This window comes from Charadrius vociferus, unplaced genomic scaffold (genome assembly GCF_000708025.1).
Source record: "Charadrius vociferus isolate BGI_N301 unplaced genomic scaffold, ASM70802v2 scaffold16, whole genome shotgun sequence".
NCBI lineage: Eukaryota > Metazoa > Chordata > Aves > Charadriiformes > Charadriidae > Charadrius > Charadrius vociferus.
The window spans coordinates 709,003-724,718 of record NW_009649167.1 but is presented as its reverse complement, the minus strand read 5'-3'; the positions used below and the strand labels follow the sequence as shown (position 1 = coordinate 724,718).

Genomic DNA, 15,716 nt, shown 5'->3' with positions numbered 1-15,716 from the left:
TGCAGGAAATAAAGGAGTCCACCAAAAATATCCAGGGCTGCTGAATCAGAAGTTGTTTTTCAGCCTGACTTCTGAGTCTTACTCTTGCCAGCGGCAGTATTTAAACTGCCATTACCTATCCAGGATTACAAATATGACTCAGGTAAATGAGGGCAAGTACATGCAGGTCTCCTGCAGGGATGTACACATAAGAAAATGAATCTGCACAGTTTTTTATTCCTATGAAAACAGAAGAGTTTGGAGCTAAAAATAGGCATCTAGTTACTGTTACCTACCCTTTTTTATATCCTCTGCCCCAATTCCTATAAGTAGAGGAAAAATAAAAATCCCAGATAACAAATGCATATAAAAATTGCTTATTCTTTCTAGCAAACATTTAAAGGGCTATCAAAGATTTCTTTTTTTATGATCAGGGTGGTTGTCTGGAAGAATTAGCTTAGCCGAATAAACAGTTTCACTGGTTTTCACTGCTGAGAGCTTTAATAATAAAGTCACTCATAAAAAAAAAAAAAAGCTCTGAAGTACTGGCTTAAAGGATTGTGACCTAAAAAAGCCTGAAGGACTTTAGGTTATAAGGAGCCCACTGTGACTGTGCATCTAGAAAACCTAGAAAACTTTACTAGAGTCTCCTCTTAAATGGACTGTTTTGTACCACATCAAAACCAGAAACAGTTCCCACTGGCTAGCAGAAGTAAAGCTTACCATTTATTGTAAGTGGTGCTGTGTGTTTTCAAAGTAAAGTGTGACTTTAAAGACATGTTTTTTGAGCCTCCCTGACCCTCCTCCCCAGACCATTCGAAACCCTTGAGGTAAGCAGAAGTGAGAGGTGTTCAGCACCCTTTGAAAATGCTGGTGGCAGCTCTGGAACGTGGGATCTGTAGCTGCTACTGCAGTTTGATGATCAGAAGATGGACACAGCGTAGCTCAGAGCAGTGGAGCAGTGAAGCCAGAATTACAATTCCAGATTCCCCAATGCTGTGTTCAAGTATGCTGCCTTTCTAGAGTAGAAGAACATACAAAAGGCATACCAGCACTATAATAATGCCATTTATTTCATGGGGCAATTCACCTACATCACTCTCCAAAAGAATTGGTGAAGATACTGGTATGGCAGTAGCAAGGTGACAAATGTGACATCTCTACACATCAGTACGATGGTACTGGTCAGGGCAGGTAGCTGGCGTGGAGCACCCTGGGGGCAATCACTGTCCTTTTTTAAAAACAAGAGCACATAACACCTCTATCTTATAACTGGACTGAAACTATAGCCAAAATTATCTCCATTAAACGCCTGAACAAAGCTTCTTGTACTGACAGCAATATTAGTAATGGGTTTGAGTCTCAGAGTGAGCAGGGCAAGGGCTGGTGCTGGTTCATGCAGCGCTGGCTGTGACCTGGTGGGGAGAAGGGAGCAGCTCGCGGCTCAGCCCCCCGCGCTGGGCAGTGTCACTGGACATGCAATCCAGCTGAAATGCACAATCTTGCCAAAAGGGGTGGTTTTGTCCCTGGCCACTTCGTCCCTCCCTTGGATTTAGTGTGGTGAACGTGCAACTGCAGGATGACTTGGATCGGGTCGTTTGCCCACAGAATCACAGAATCTTCAGAGTTGGAAGGGACCTCTAGAGATCATCTAGTCCAACTCCCCTGCTAAAGCAGGATTGCCCAGAGCACATTACTCAGGACTGCATCCAGGCGGGTTTTGAAAATCTCCAGAGAAGGGGACTCCACAACCTCCCTGGGCAGCCTGTGCCAGTGCTCTGTCACTCGAACTGTAAAGAAGTTTTTCCGTGTATTTGAACGGAACTTCCTATGTTCCAACTTGTGCCCATTGCCCTTCGTCCTGTCACTGGGAACCACTGAAAAGAGTCTGGCTCCATCCTCCTTCAACCCACCCTTTAGATATTTGTAAGTAGTAATAAGGTCTCCCCTCAGCCTTCTCTTCTCCAGGCTAAAGCGTCCCAGCTCTCTCAGCCTTTCCTCATAAGGGAGATGCTCCAATCCCTCAATCATCTTGGTTGCCCTTCGCTGGACTCTCTCCAGCAGTTCCCTGTCCCTCTTGAACTGGGGAGCCCAAAACTGGACACAGTATTCCAGTTGTGGCCTCACCAGTGCCGAGTAGAGGGGGATAATGACCTCCCTCGACCTACTGGCCACACTCTTCCTATGCAGCCCAGGATTCCATTAGCCTTTTTGGCGACAAGGACCCAAATGAAAATAAATGATTGTGCTTGTATAGTTTTATTACAAGGGAAGTGGTAAGAATACGTAGCAAGGGATGGGACGGCTCCTTTTCATGTCAATCAGCAATGTTACTGGATTAAAGGCAAAGTAAGACTGTAGCTACGCAAGCAATGTAGACAGAGGCAAAGAAGCAACTCAGTGTATTGGATTTGTTTGCACATTTCTAATGTGTCCTTATTTCATAACTCAGTAAATTACTTTAAATAGACATTTCAAAGTAGCTTAGTTGAAAATCTAATTAAAACATAGCAAGGTTATGCATAGAACAAATTTAAAATTTTTGTTCCACATTTGTGTACAAGAATACAGAATAAAATCTTGGGTTTGTTTGCTGGTATTGTACTGCCTTTATTATCTGTGGTACACTGATGTTTGCAACTCTCTTGATTACTGTTGGAAAGTGGTGTTATTAAACAGGGTCTCTCATTCTTAACAAAAGTTCCCTAGAAACTGGCAGGGCTAAAGGATTTAAAGGTCTCATTCTGCAATGCAGATCGTATCTTTTTATTAAGAATTTCTTCATGGATATTGGAAATGTAAAGTTGACATTTCAAGAGAGATCAGCGCAAGCGAAACACACAGTACTTAGGCAGAGGAAAGCCAGATTCTCCTGGCATTATTCATAAAGAAAAATACTGGGAGCTCATGTGAATCAGCAGGTAGGAGGTTGCAATGTGCCAATAATATCATAGTGCTCTTGAGCATCCTTGGGAAATGCAGAGATTCAAAACAGGTCTAAGCTCTTGATTTAATTGCTTATCTTTCTACTAGTCCGATTTTTCTCCTCTATTTGCTTTACTTTCTTGCCTTATCACTCCCTACCACAAGAAATAACAACACAGATTTTGGCCCTATATTTTGCATCTGCCTACAGAGATAACTTTCTGTAACTGCCATTTTAATTTTGGTATTTTCGCCTTCCTTATCACACTACACACATGCTACCTCTTCCAAATCTCCTTACAAGGTATGCTAACAATGTGTTTTTACGCTTTTGACAGAACTCTGGTGTGCATAAGATCACTGATCAATAAAAAGAAGCTGTCTAAACAGAATCTTCATATTTGTTTTTAGTTTATGTACATTTTATTTCAGTGTTTATGCATCTTTTAATTTGGTTGCACAGTTTGCTTGTATAGTTGCCTCTTTTACCCTTTTTTCTTCTCCTCCTGCCTCCCAACTCTGTAAACAAAATGAAATGGAAATATGGCCATAAGCTAATCATTTAAAAAAAAAAATGACAGATTTGGATTGTTTTCATTATATATCCGCTGTAGCTAAAAATATGCAGTTTTATATTTGGGAGCCTACTTTGCTGCACGTTTACAAATCAGAGAAATGAACACTTGTCTGCAGACACACTCATGAGCAAAAATAACACATTCCCAAGTTGGTGTAATTTGGGGAGGCTGTAGTACAAATTCCCCAGCAGCTGCGAAAGCAGAACTGGGTGTGAGGCAGCACTGAGAGCTTCCCTGACAGAGGGGAACTCAAGGTGAGCCTCTGGAAGTCCCTTTGGGTGGCCATGAGCTGTTCTCAGCAACAGCGTGACCTTGCAGGGACGCTACCAGACAGGCAGCAGGAAAATTTCCTCATTTCCTAGGGTTGGGGTGATTTACTTCATCCAAGGTGTTCTCAGTTCTTTTTGCTTTAGTGTGGTTTCTTGTCCACAGCTTGTTCCTGTGCCCTTGCCCTGAAGCAGTACACGAAGCGATCATGCCCGTAGGAGTATGGCTGCTTGTGAACCATATGCTGTCATCTCTTACTTTTGAGTGCTTCTTCCCATAATGTTAGATATGGTAGGTAGACTGAATCAAGGATCCTAGTCTACCCCATACGTGTTCTAAGACACTGCAATAAGCCATGATTCAGCTAAACAAACACAGTATATATGCCCAATATGCCCTGAATAACTCTTGGCGCATCACAGAAAAGATGAAACACGTATATGGAAGACACTCTCTACTGTTGACTTTGCACATGAGAACTTTGGAAGCGCTCCAGCAACAAAGCGTCCATCAGTCATATGTTTCTTCGTCTCTCCCACGAGGTTTATTGCCAGTTCCACCTGTGAATGTCCCAGCTCAAACCCATGCAGGAGATCCTGCTCTGCCCTGCGGACACCCAAGTACAGCACTCCAGGAGGTGCATCCCAGGGAGCTCTTAGCACCTTGTCAGCTTCACCCCTTGATAAACTGTGTGGCAGTTTAATGTGGGGCCCTGTGGCTGCCCCGGTTGAGCTTTTGGGTAACATGGTAATCAAAAGGCCTTTGGCTATGCCCAGTCCTCCTTTCTCACCATTGCAGCTATGGTCAGGTGTGGAACCAGTTCATGGAGATGGACTGTTCTCCAGTGGGTTGTGCCATCCTTGCAGCATGGTGTAGGTGCAGTGTAGGCAATATTTGTGGGGTATTACAAAATGGGTTGTGACCCGAGACAGGAATGGTGAGATCATGAGCAGTGAATACTGGTGGGACTGCCGGGGCGGCAGCTGCTGCCTGTTGCAATCCCTGTGGCACAGCTGCATGCAGACAGGAATGTCTGGCACGGAGAGAGTACACCAGTGAGGGGATTACGCGGTCATGGAGATTAAGACAACCAGGAATGCATCAAGTAGTTTTGCATAAGGTTCTTGAGGTTAGCTAGAGGCAACTGTGCAGATGCAGGTTTTTAACATCATCCCAGCCCAGAAGTTAGGTGCCATCACTAAACTGTGACAGGTTTAAATAGTGGCTTTGATGAGTGGCTGCCTTGGTGCTAGAAGTCAATAAGCAGTGTCCCTGTGGGATTCGAGAGGGGGCCTAGGGATGATGAACATGGCTAGTACAAAAGACAGTATTTGCCTCAAGAAGAGTTAGATTAGCTGAGTTGGGCGGGTGGTGGCTTTATTTGTTTGCCTTGAGGAGCACATCGATAGAAAGGATTGCAGACATAAGGTGGCCCCAAAAGCAGGCAGGAGAGGATCTGCTGGCAATCTGCATGGTGTTGAGATGACTAGGAGATCTGGCATTCATCTGCTTGAGGAGAAGGAATTTTCTTTTGCTCTGAAGAGAATAATTACCTTTTCAGTGTCAGTGCTTCCATTTATCTGCTGCTGTTGTGGATTGAAACCGCATCCTGGGATGACAGCAACCAGAGGAAGAAAACTGCATCACTGGTTTGGTTGGTAGAGTGCACATTTGACTGACTGAAGGTCACATGGTGACCTTAGGTGGGGCTTACAAAGACCATTAGGTGCCAGTGTTCTCAGTGTCTTCAAATGCACCCAGAAAGTGCAATTTTCATCACTGTAGCTGCTCAGTACCACTATATCGGGGACTGAAGTGCTGTGTGATGTTGTGGTTGTTTATTTTGACACTGCTTATGTGTCCCTATATGAGACTGAAATGGTTAAAAGCTCTAGATACAGGTTTGTGCCTCTTCTTCCTTAACTAAGCTTTCAGAGACTGGTGTAGTTCTGGGTCATAACATTTGATTAAAAAATAAGCAAGCATTAAAATACCAACATTTCAAGTGTTCTCGTAGCAATTAAGTGGTGCGGAATAGGCAAGAAAATTGGGAAGTGCAGTGTCCTTTGTAAGCTGAGCATCAAGCAGTGAGTGATAATGGAAGTGAAGTCTCCAGCAGGGACACTGCCATCAAACACACCATCTGTAGAGCCAGGAACTCCACATAGAAGCCTGGCCTAATTTGTCTGATCAAAGCTTCTTGTCAGATTCAAGTGCAGACTTTCTCCACCTAGGCTCTTTGTAGGACAATGTATGTGTTGTGGGGGGAGTGTTCAAGGGCTTGTTCAACGACTGCCGAGTGCTATTTGTTTAATGCCAAACCTCCTGAGTAAGGTTAGATGTACTTGCCAATGTCAAATATCTTAATCTGAGCCCTAAATGCTGCGATAATACTTTTCTCCGAAGCAATGTCAAAGTCAGGCAGCGTGTAAGCACGGCAAGGCTCATGGCTTAGGGTGTCTTATTAATGACTATCATTGCATTGCATATTAACTGCCTCAGCAGTGTCCTTATTAAAAATTTAACTTGCTATTTCTACAGTAAACATGATGATGTTTGCTTAGCGATAGATAAGAAGAACTAGTTCATGAACACCGGACCCAGCAAAGGCTTCTTTGTGGTGAGATTGCACGGCAGGGTTGAGCTTTGTGCGGATTTTCTTTCTCTTAATAAGGATCGAATTTGTGCCGAAGCCTTTTCTTTAGTGAGCCACTAAGAGGCTCTCTTTCCATTACCCTGCTGCTTGTTTTCACAAAACTTGTAAGAGTTTAATACCTTTGAGCCATCTGTCTTTCTTTCAAATCAGCCAATTTGTTCAAAAGTTATTGGGGGAAGCAGTGAGGAGCCCGACACAGACAGACAGACCAACATGCAAAGCATGGTCGTGTGAGCGGCATTTCCCTAGGAAAGCAGTCTAAATATAAACTGCACAAAGTCGTAGAAGAAGTTTTTGTGGACTAGATCTCTTTCATATAATTTTCTGCAAGTTTTAAATTAAAAATAGGCTTATAATAATAGGTAGAAGAGAATTTCACCTTGTAAATGGGAACCTTCTCCTAGTTTTCAAATGCAGCATGAGAGAAAGCCCAAAGCACACCCTGAAACATCAATGATATTTGTTCAAGAAGAGCCTACTCAGTTAAAGGAACCATCCATCTGTGGCAGTGGGATCTGCTTAGAAACCTGCACCTAATGGACGTGGACGTCTGACTTGCCAGTTCACAGACCTCTTTTGCAATGCCATTATTTACATTCCATGGTGTCATATCTGTCCAGGAGCTCTGGCGTTACTTGGGGAGTTCGAATCTGCTCACAGTAGAGTACGGCTCTTAAATCAGCCCGTGTCAGCTCAGGGTATAGTGCTATTTGCATTGCAGCCGCAGCCCCATTGCTCCAGGCTTCTGACAGACATTTGACAAAATAAATCTACTGCCTCAAAAAGCTGACAGTGGTGGCTCTAACCCTTATCTTTATGCACCGCGTGTAATTCCACCCAAACAAAGGAGGTTATGTTGAGCAACCGCGTGAGTCATTGTAGGATTGAAGCTGAGCGTAGGCTTAGGGACAACAGTTGGTTACAACAGACGGGAGGAGCACATGCTAAGAAAGATATGACTATCGGCAATTGAAAACACAGCAAGGCCAGAGGCACATGATACGTACATATGGCTTATGATGTGTACATACACAATGTTTCTTCCCCACTCAGTAATTAAGAAATTTAAAACATTGTCTGCTGGGAAATTTAGGGTTCTCATGTTAAGAGGTGGTATATAATTGCATTAAATGGTAAAATGAGACCATCATAAAGTGTTTGCCTCCACTTTGCCCTAGAATAGGAATATAAATATTCTTAGGTCATAAATACCAATGGACCTTAGTCATAATTGTATAATTGCTTCATTATGTTATGGTAATGCCACAGGGTCATCTTCATGGATTTATTGAAAACCCACGCCCAGGGCTGACCGGGAGTGCCTAGTCCTGGACTGATAATCCTGCACACATAGGTCACTGTGGGTGCTCTCAGGCATCTAAAAACCAGCCTGTTGCTGCAAAAATTCAGAAGTTACATTTTCATATGGGACATGGCTACCGTAGCAAATACCCTGCATGTGGAGCATCTGTTGTCCCTGGTCAGAGGCTGAAGCAAGCTGGGAATTCTTTCCCACTGGGGTCCCGTGTGCGGACTCGAGGGGCTCATGCATTAGGTGGCACCACAATGTACACTGTAAACCCTTTGGGCTGCTTACCCATTTGTTACCTCTACACTTTCTGATTTATTAAGTATGATACAGCATAGTGGAACAGATACAGCGACGCAGGCTTTCAGCATTAAGTCCATTTTGTAATAGTTTTATGCCTAGAAATTAGTTTAAGATCTGTATCACTGCCGAGACTGAATCAGAACCAGAGTGCAGCTGTGGGAGGTACCGGGTATATTTACCCAAGCGCCGGGTCTCAGGCACACATAGCCAACCACGTCAGGTACCTACAACTTCTTTTCCCTATGCCTGCAATGAGCAGGTTCTTTCTTTTGGTGGCAACAGCTTAATAGGATTGCAGAAGCTGCACGTGCCGGTCATCCCATTGCGGGGTAATTTCTAATGACCTGCCTCACTCGTGGAAGAAGCCATCACACAGCTCATCAGAGTGAATTTAGCCCCATTTGTACTCGTCTGTCAAGTGTCTGAGCTCTTGTTTAAGCATCTCGCTTATCACGGCAAGGAGGTACTAAAGGTTATTGTTGTCCTGTCTTTTTTAATTATAGCAGGACAGTATTTTAATAAATGGTGACAGAAGTAAACAAGTATCAGAATAGAAAATGAAGGATTGTATTATACCAGAGCTATTACTTAGCATCCCACAAATCAGTTGGTTGGTAGCTGTAACATGTTATTGGTGGGGACCTGCATTAGCAATAGCCTTGTTTCCAAGGCTTTGATATATATAGCCAGTCTTTGCTACCTTATTAATATTCACAGGATGAGAGAAATATAACCATGGATATCTGTCTAGCAATAGACCATTTGGGAAAGACACAAAAGTATTGATTTCTATTTTACAGTGTTCAGTGATCATTAATTTCCCCACACCAGTTGCCGTAATTAAGTTAAGGCTCTCTCTCCTGAGCGTGAACAAATGATAGCATGCCACACAGTCAGGGGGTTGATGTGCAACAAATAAAACCAGATTTTTAACCCCAGCTCCCCACCTTTTAGGGAAAGTAAAAACTGTAACTCTTAACTCTTTTCATGCATATCAAGATGAGATCTGAATTGTTGAAAACTTGGGTAATTAATATTGTGCGTCACGATGCAGGGACTGAGCAGGCGGGTGCCCACATCGGTTGGTGCTGATGCTCCCTTTGTAGGGCTTGATGTCCCCAATATCGCAATGCTGCTCAAGCCACCCACATGCTGGAGCAGATGCAAGTACTCAGGGGGTCCTGAGCAGAGCAGAGGTGGCTGCAGCTCCGATGGAGAGGCTGGGGACCAAACTGAGTGTCTCAGACTTTACATTAGTTACTTGCTGTGGGTTCTCTGTGTCCCTGGAGTTTCCCCTACTGACCCCAGTGAGAAAATCGGGCATCTCAATGCCGTTCTGCATTAATTATATTTCTCCTTTCATTTCTTCATGTCTCTGAAACCAGATTTTCTTCTGACTTGACGTATTCCGTAGAGCTCAATGAGATCTGTGAAATATTTTTCTAATCTTGAGCAATTACGGAGCTTTTTACATGCAGCTCCCAGGGAAAATCGTCTCACGTGTGTCTGATTTGAGAACAGGTAAACTGTTTGAATTTACATTTACATGCATGAAAATCACCTCTGGGCCAAGATTAAGCCCAGAAAGCATCAGCCCCAAAGGCACTAGTTTGACAGAACTTCTAGGAAATGCAAATGAGGGTTAAGAACTGAATTTGTTGTTGAGCAATTATCTTCAAAGTACCTAATACTAACTAATCTTCTGCACAAAATGATGAAGTTCTCTTGCATGGCTGCAAAATCCTCCGGTAGCTGCAGTCATGTGATATGCTCAGTCCTCAGCAATGGAAAAAAGGGCTGAGAATAGGCAGGACGAGAGTGGGAACAGTGGCTGGAGACTCAGGCTTTGTAGAAATCTTGCAGCCAAAACTACTGAGTGAAGCAACGCCTGGTAGGAAGGGCTGCGCAGGCAGGCTGGGGGTGGTTTTTTGCCTTTGGAGGATGAGGATGTTGTTCTCCAGTGCCTTTGCCCCTCCCTGGATGATTCAATTCAGGTTTGAGCACGTAGTGTCAGTGCCCAAACCCATGTTCAGACTTAGGTCCAAATCTTTCTCAATCACTCTGCTGAACTGTTAATGTGTAAAATGACAGGCTGAGTTTTCTGTCTTGCAGTACATTATTACAAAGGAAGGGAGTGTCCTCTGCTCTTGAGAGAGGCTTCCTTCATATTTTACTCTCACAGACGATTTATTACACCCAAAGAATTGCTTTTTCTTCTTAAACTGCAGCTTTGGAAAATTACAATACTAAATTTCCAAAGTCAATTTAGTTCCTGTGGTACACAGTTTAATAGAACAGCTATGTTAGGGACATCTCTCTGCAAGAAGTGCTACTAATTTGACAAACTTTGAATAAATCTTGCTGAAGTTTTCTTTGAGTCTTATGATAAAAAGTACTAAACGTATATTAAAAGGCAGGAATTCAAAATGTGTTATATGTTATTTAAATAACAATAGTATGAATTAAAGGTGTGCTTGCTTTTTAAAGATAATAGAGTCCTGCTTCTTGCAAATTAGAAATAGAAATCATGTGATTAAGGAGCTAATGCAGTTTAAAACAGCTTTCTTGTTACAATAAGAAGGGTAAAACTAAATTTTGCTCATGGTTTCACTTCACTGAGTTCATCAGCAATTGGAAAGTTGCAAACAACGTGGTACCCAGCTCTATATCCGTCCTGGGAGTACAATTCAGCACACAGAATATGACAGGCTCCTATTTATCACCAGGGAAAGAAAATTGTGTCCGTAAACTGTTCTTCACTAGAAGCAAAATCATACTTTGTCGCTTGGTTTCCGTGTCTATGTTTCTGGTCTCAGTGCTGCCCCCTTTCCTAGGCATCTGGCATTCAGTGATTTGTATGTTTCAATTAAGTTGCTATAAAAAATGAGTAGCTTGAGGGCACTGGTTTATTACTGGTATCCAACTCTGTTTTCATTTACTAAATGACATTCTGAAAGCTTCTATTCTGAACATAATCACCTTAGGGTATCCACTGAGCACAGCCTGGATGATTCAATTATTGCTGAATGCTCTTCTCTCCCCAGAACATAGGGCTTCACGCATTAGCAGCATGTTTAGTGTTTCACAGTTGCTCTCTTTGCACTCATCAGGGTTTTCCCAGGAACACACTGGAAGGATACAACTTGCTGCTGCTTCTTGAAAACATGTTATCTTTATGTCTCTTCTCACAGTAGCTGACTTCTCCAGATGAGCATGTTAAAGCTGATGGACGTGTTTTTAATTCTGTTTCTTTGCAACTACACTTTCCCCTTACTGTTTATGAAATCCTTTCATACTTTTCATAAAGCTAAATTGCAGAAATTTACAGGACATGCTTCGCCCACATGGATTGTCAGGCAAAATTAGTTTTCACAAAGTTTTCTTGGGAGCTGGTGTGAATTTCAGAGCTGCAGCAGGTCTGCAATTTACAGGTCAAAGCAGTCAATAAATTTGCAGAGCTATGATGATGAATTTTATATTTGAGAACAAAAGGTTGAAAAGAAGGAATGTGTCAAAATTTACATATCCTTTCTGAAAAGCCATCAGGAGTGAATGTGTTAGCAAGTGCTGAACTTCAATATTTTTGATGTTTTACAATTTTCCATATTTCAGTTTTCCTGGTACCATTTTTTTTAAAAGACACTTTTGAGTAACAAGATAGCAGCCATTGGCTGAACTGAATTTGAAGATTTCCTTAGTCATTAGTGAGAATCAGAAATGTGCGGGTTGGCTGAAGCCCCTTATGAGCAGATATCCCAGGTAATTTTGTGCACCTCTTTCTCCTGACCCCTCAGCTGCCACTGTTCCGTTGCCAGTACTATTCCACAATATCCCTGGATGTATGGTTCTCCTTCCTGACTAATCTAGGTACACACAACCAACACAGGTTTGAAATCTTTTTCCCTTCTGCTTTGCTACTCAACACCTCAGCCATCTCAGCTGCCCCAGCAGCTCAGTCCAAACACACACACCAAAGTATTACTGGGCACACTGGTTTTTTAATTACTCAAACTTAAACTTTCTCAGGCCTTTTATGGTGATGTGATGGGTTTGAAACATTTAGTAAAAACATGCCAGATTTCACAAACATCTGGTGAATGCAGGTGTCCTTCAACAGCTCAGCTGGTGGGCTGTGGGGGGAGCCATAGGTTTCAGGGTCCCCTGTGCTGGTACAGAGCCCCGGTGCCCTAGTCAGGAGCCTGGAAATCATGGTAAAGGCTTTCATACGTGCAGCACAGGGCACTTCTGTTTGTACACGGGTCTTCTGTGTCCATGGACTTAAGACAGGTGACCTCAAAACACCTCAAAACTGTTGAGCCTGGATTTCATGACAGGTGCTGGCTGCTCCTGGTGTTCCTGTTGACAATGACTTGGCTCTTGATTTTGCATTGAAGAATATGTCATTGCATCCTTGTCCTTCAGATGGGAAATCAAGAAGCATTGGCAAAGGCTGGAGCCAAACACTTTTTTTCCTGGTATTTCTGAAAGGTGAATATGTTTGAATTTCAGTTTGGAAGAAAATGTAGAAAAAATCGCTTTTGATCCTGCTCAAAATCAACCTGAACTTCTACATCTCCCAGTTGTGGCAAATACTGTAGGCACATATGTTCCCAGCTGCTCAACAACCCCAGAGCAAACAGAAGAAGTTGAGAGATAATGGCAGTGTTCATGAGTCTCAGGAGGAACAAAAGGGCTTGTTGCAATAGAACAAAAGATAATGGTTTTAAACTAAAAGAGGATAAATCCAGACTAGATGGAAGGAAGAAATTATGTACAATGAGGGTGATACAATACTGGCACAGGTTGCCCAGAGAGGTGGTCAATGCCCCATCCCTGGAAACATTCAAGGTCAGGTTAGACGGGGCTCTGAGCAACCTGATCTAGTTGAAGATGTCCCTGCTTATCGCAGGGGAATTGGACTAGATCACCCTTAAAGGTCCCTTCCAGCCTAAACTCTTCTATGATTCTATGAAAAGCTTGACAGAATATGAAGCAGAGATGGCCTTACTGAACACCAGAAAATCTGTATTTTTTTTTCTCTTTTCTAATCTGAAAAGAGATTTTTATTTCTAGCATGAATCGCATACTAATTCCCTGAGGACTAATGTTTGCATCCATTCAAGCTTGGCAACCAACAAAAATGTACTAGGCCTTAACTTCAATTGCTTGTGTAGTGCAATCGGTGTGGTAAAAAAAAGGGATACAAGAGGAAGTCAAGGCATAAAATATGAATCGAGGCTTTAAGAAGGCACTGTTAAAATCTTGCCATCTGTGAAGAGATGAGGTTTAATATTTCTTCCATTTGCAATTCAATGAACTTGCACCAATGCAAATCTGATTAAATCAAAGGGGTAGTCAGTTCCAATTATTTTTATTAATGACCACAGCTATACTCATTGTAAACACAAAGTTTCTGACACTTAATAGAAAGATTTGACCTCGTAAAGCTTAAACCCATTAGTTCATTTGGCCTGGCCTCCTGTCTATCTCACGCCTTGTGTTGAGAACAGAATGTGGTTGTTTAGCTTCAACATCCTTCCCTGAAACTCACCCTGTCTTGCCTTGGAGACAATTTTTTTTTTTTAAAAAGAGAAGCAGAATCTACCACATTCCTTGGTAGTTTGATCTAGAGTTAAATTCTCTTTTATGGAAGCCATACACTTAACTTTGAATTTGAATTTGTCTGTCCTCACATTCCAGACATTTTTTTGTGCTATCTTCCCGGAATGAAGAGATCTTCACTGTGAGGTACCACTGCACTCTGATGAAACTGTTTCGCGAGCTTCTTTTTTAGTTAGATGGAATTACTGCTACTCTCTATGTCATTACTTTATCCAATACTTAAATAATTCCTGTGGCTGTTTTATGAAACCTCTCAGGTTTTTCAAAAAGGATGTCAAAGCTGTCCCCAACATTCATCTCTTACTATTATTTCCCTGACACATCCCTAAGGATCAAATTACTCAGTTATTTTTTTCCACAGCATTACACAGCTATTTCTCCACTCAGTCCTTTTTGGAATCACTGACATCATGATCACAGCAACTTTACAAAGGATGAAGAAGGAATGAGTTTTACCTCCGAAAGGCAGGGGCTTTTTGGCCATATCTGCAGTGGTGGAGGGCAGGTGAGAAGGTGCAGGAAAGTTACAGATTATTGGGGGGAAAAAAAATTGTTTCTAAGGAAAGCTTGAAAATCCCTTTGCAGTGGTCATGGGGCAGGATGCTGCATTTTGAGTTTGAGAGTTCAGCAGTGTTGAAATGGAGGAGCAGGAAACATGAAGGCATTCAGGTGGGAAGCGAGTCACATGCGCCTCCCATCTGCTGGGATGGTAATATGTAGGGTTTATTGTTCACAGTATGGATACACAATGATATTGCCTTGACATTGGTTCTGTTGTATTTTTAGTATGTTTCTAGTAACTTCCCTGAAAAAATGGTACATTTTAAGTTGAAAATCTCTTTTCACATACATTCCAGTCAGAGTCAGTCTCTTGAAAATCCATTTAAAGAGCAAATCACGGGCCTCTGAAAAGAGAGGCAGGAAAATCTTAAAAGCACTAAATTCAGTGATTTGGAATAAAGGAAGCTTAAAACAGACAACATCTGTTGTTTTCAATCCCATGGGATTTTCTGCCCTTTTTTTTTTTTCCAAATCCCAGTTCTTAATGAAGAGCAATGTCAGATTTAGAAAGGACAAAAAAAATTCGTTTATACAAAATTAGAAATGTGTCTGGAAATCTGAAATCCTTGAGTATGTAAGCCAGCATCTGCTCCAGATCTTTCTTTGCTAATGGAGAAGGGTCCGAGTATTGTGTGATGTCAACAGTTTTCAAATGCTACCATATATTTAATCAATCCACATTGGGATGAATATTGGCTGAAGAAAAAGGATTTCAGTTTAATTTTAATGGCCAAAACCATCTGCAGAATTGGTCCCGAAGGTTTTTAGAAAGTTGGGAGGTCTTTGCACAATGCTAAGTGGAATTGCCATGGCATATACAATAGCATAGGCTACTAAAATGGTTGTGGGATCACATAAATTTCAGGGAAATGCAAAATGTTTCCAAGAATAACCAGGGTTATTATGATATTGCTAGAAATATTCTTTTATACACAACAGGGTTTTTACTACTAAATTTCAACATACTAAGTATACGCATATGTAAATCACATTCTGTCAAAATAACTTCTTGTCTAAACGATCTTTTCTTAAGGGTTTGGAAAACTTCAAAGCATTTTGGAGGTATTGAGTCAACATACCAATGTCTGAACAATGTCATAGCTGACATTGCAGGACTCTTCAAGCGTCCTGTGATTTCCAGCTTGAGTGATAGAAAAGGAAGTGTAAAGGAAAGGATTCTGAAAATCACTACAACACCTCAAAATTTCCATCACTCCAGGTACAGGCATAGCCTTTTGGCAGTGTAAACTTGTCACATGCATTAACATATTTTTGTACATTGTGCCATGAAGCCAGACCATGAAATTACTGAATTATATAGAGATCTGGAAACAAACCGGCCTGCTATGCAGATTTCTGGCTTAAGAGGGGCATAAAGTTGATCATGTGATGTAAACCTGAGCTTTTCTGCTATAAGTATATCCCTGAAAATTCTATCCTGCTTGCAAGGAAAGAAAGTTCGCGCACCCTCAGCTATGTGAGGGAAAATGAGGCAAAATCTTTAGGTGCTTTGTCT

The 15,716-nt window shown here is 42.0% G+C and overlaps 1 protein-coding gene across 1 annotated transcript in view; it reads left to right on the top strand.

The window, feature by feature from the left end:
- Nucleotides 1-15,716, top strand: part of STARD13 (StAR-related lipid transfer (START) domain containing 13) — a 120,798-nt gene that overhangs the window by 15,455 nt on the left and 89,627 nt on the right. The gene's annotated exons all lie outside the window — the stretch shown is intronic.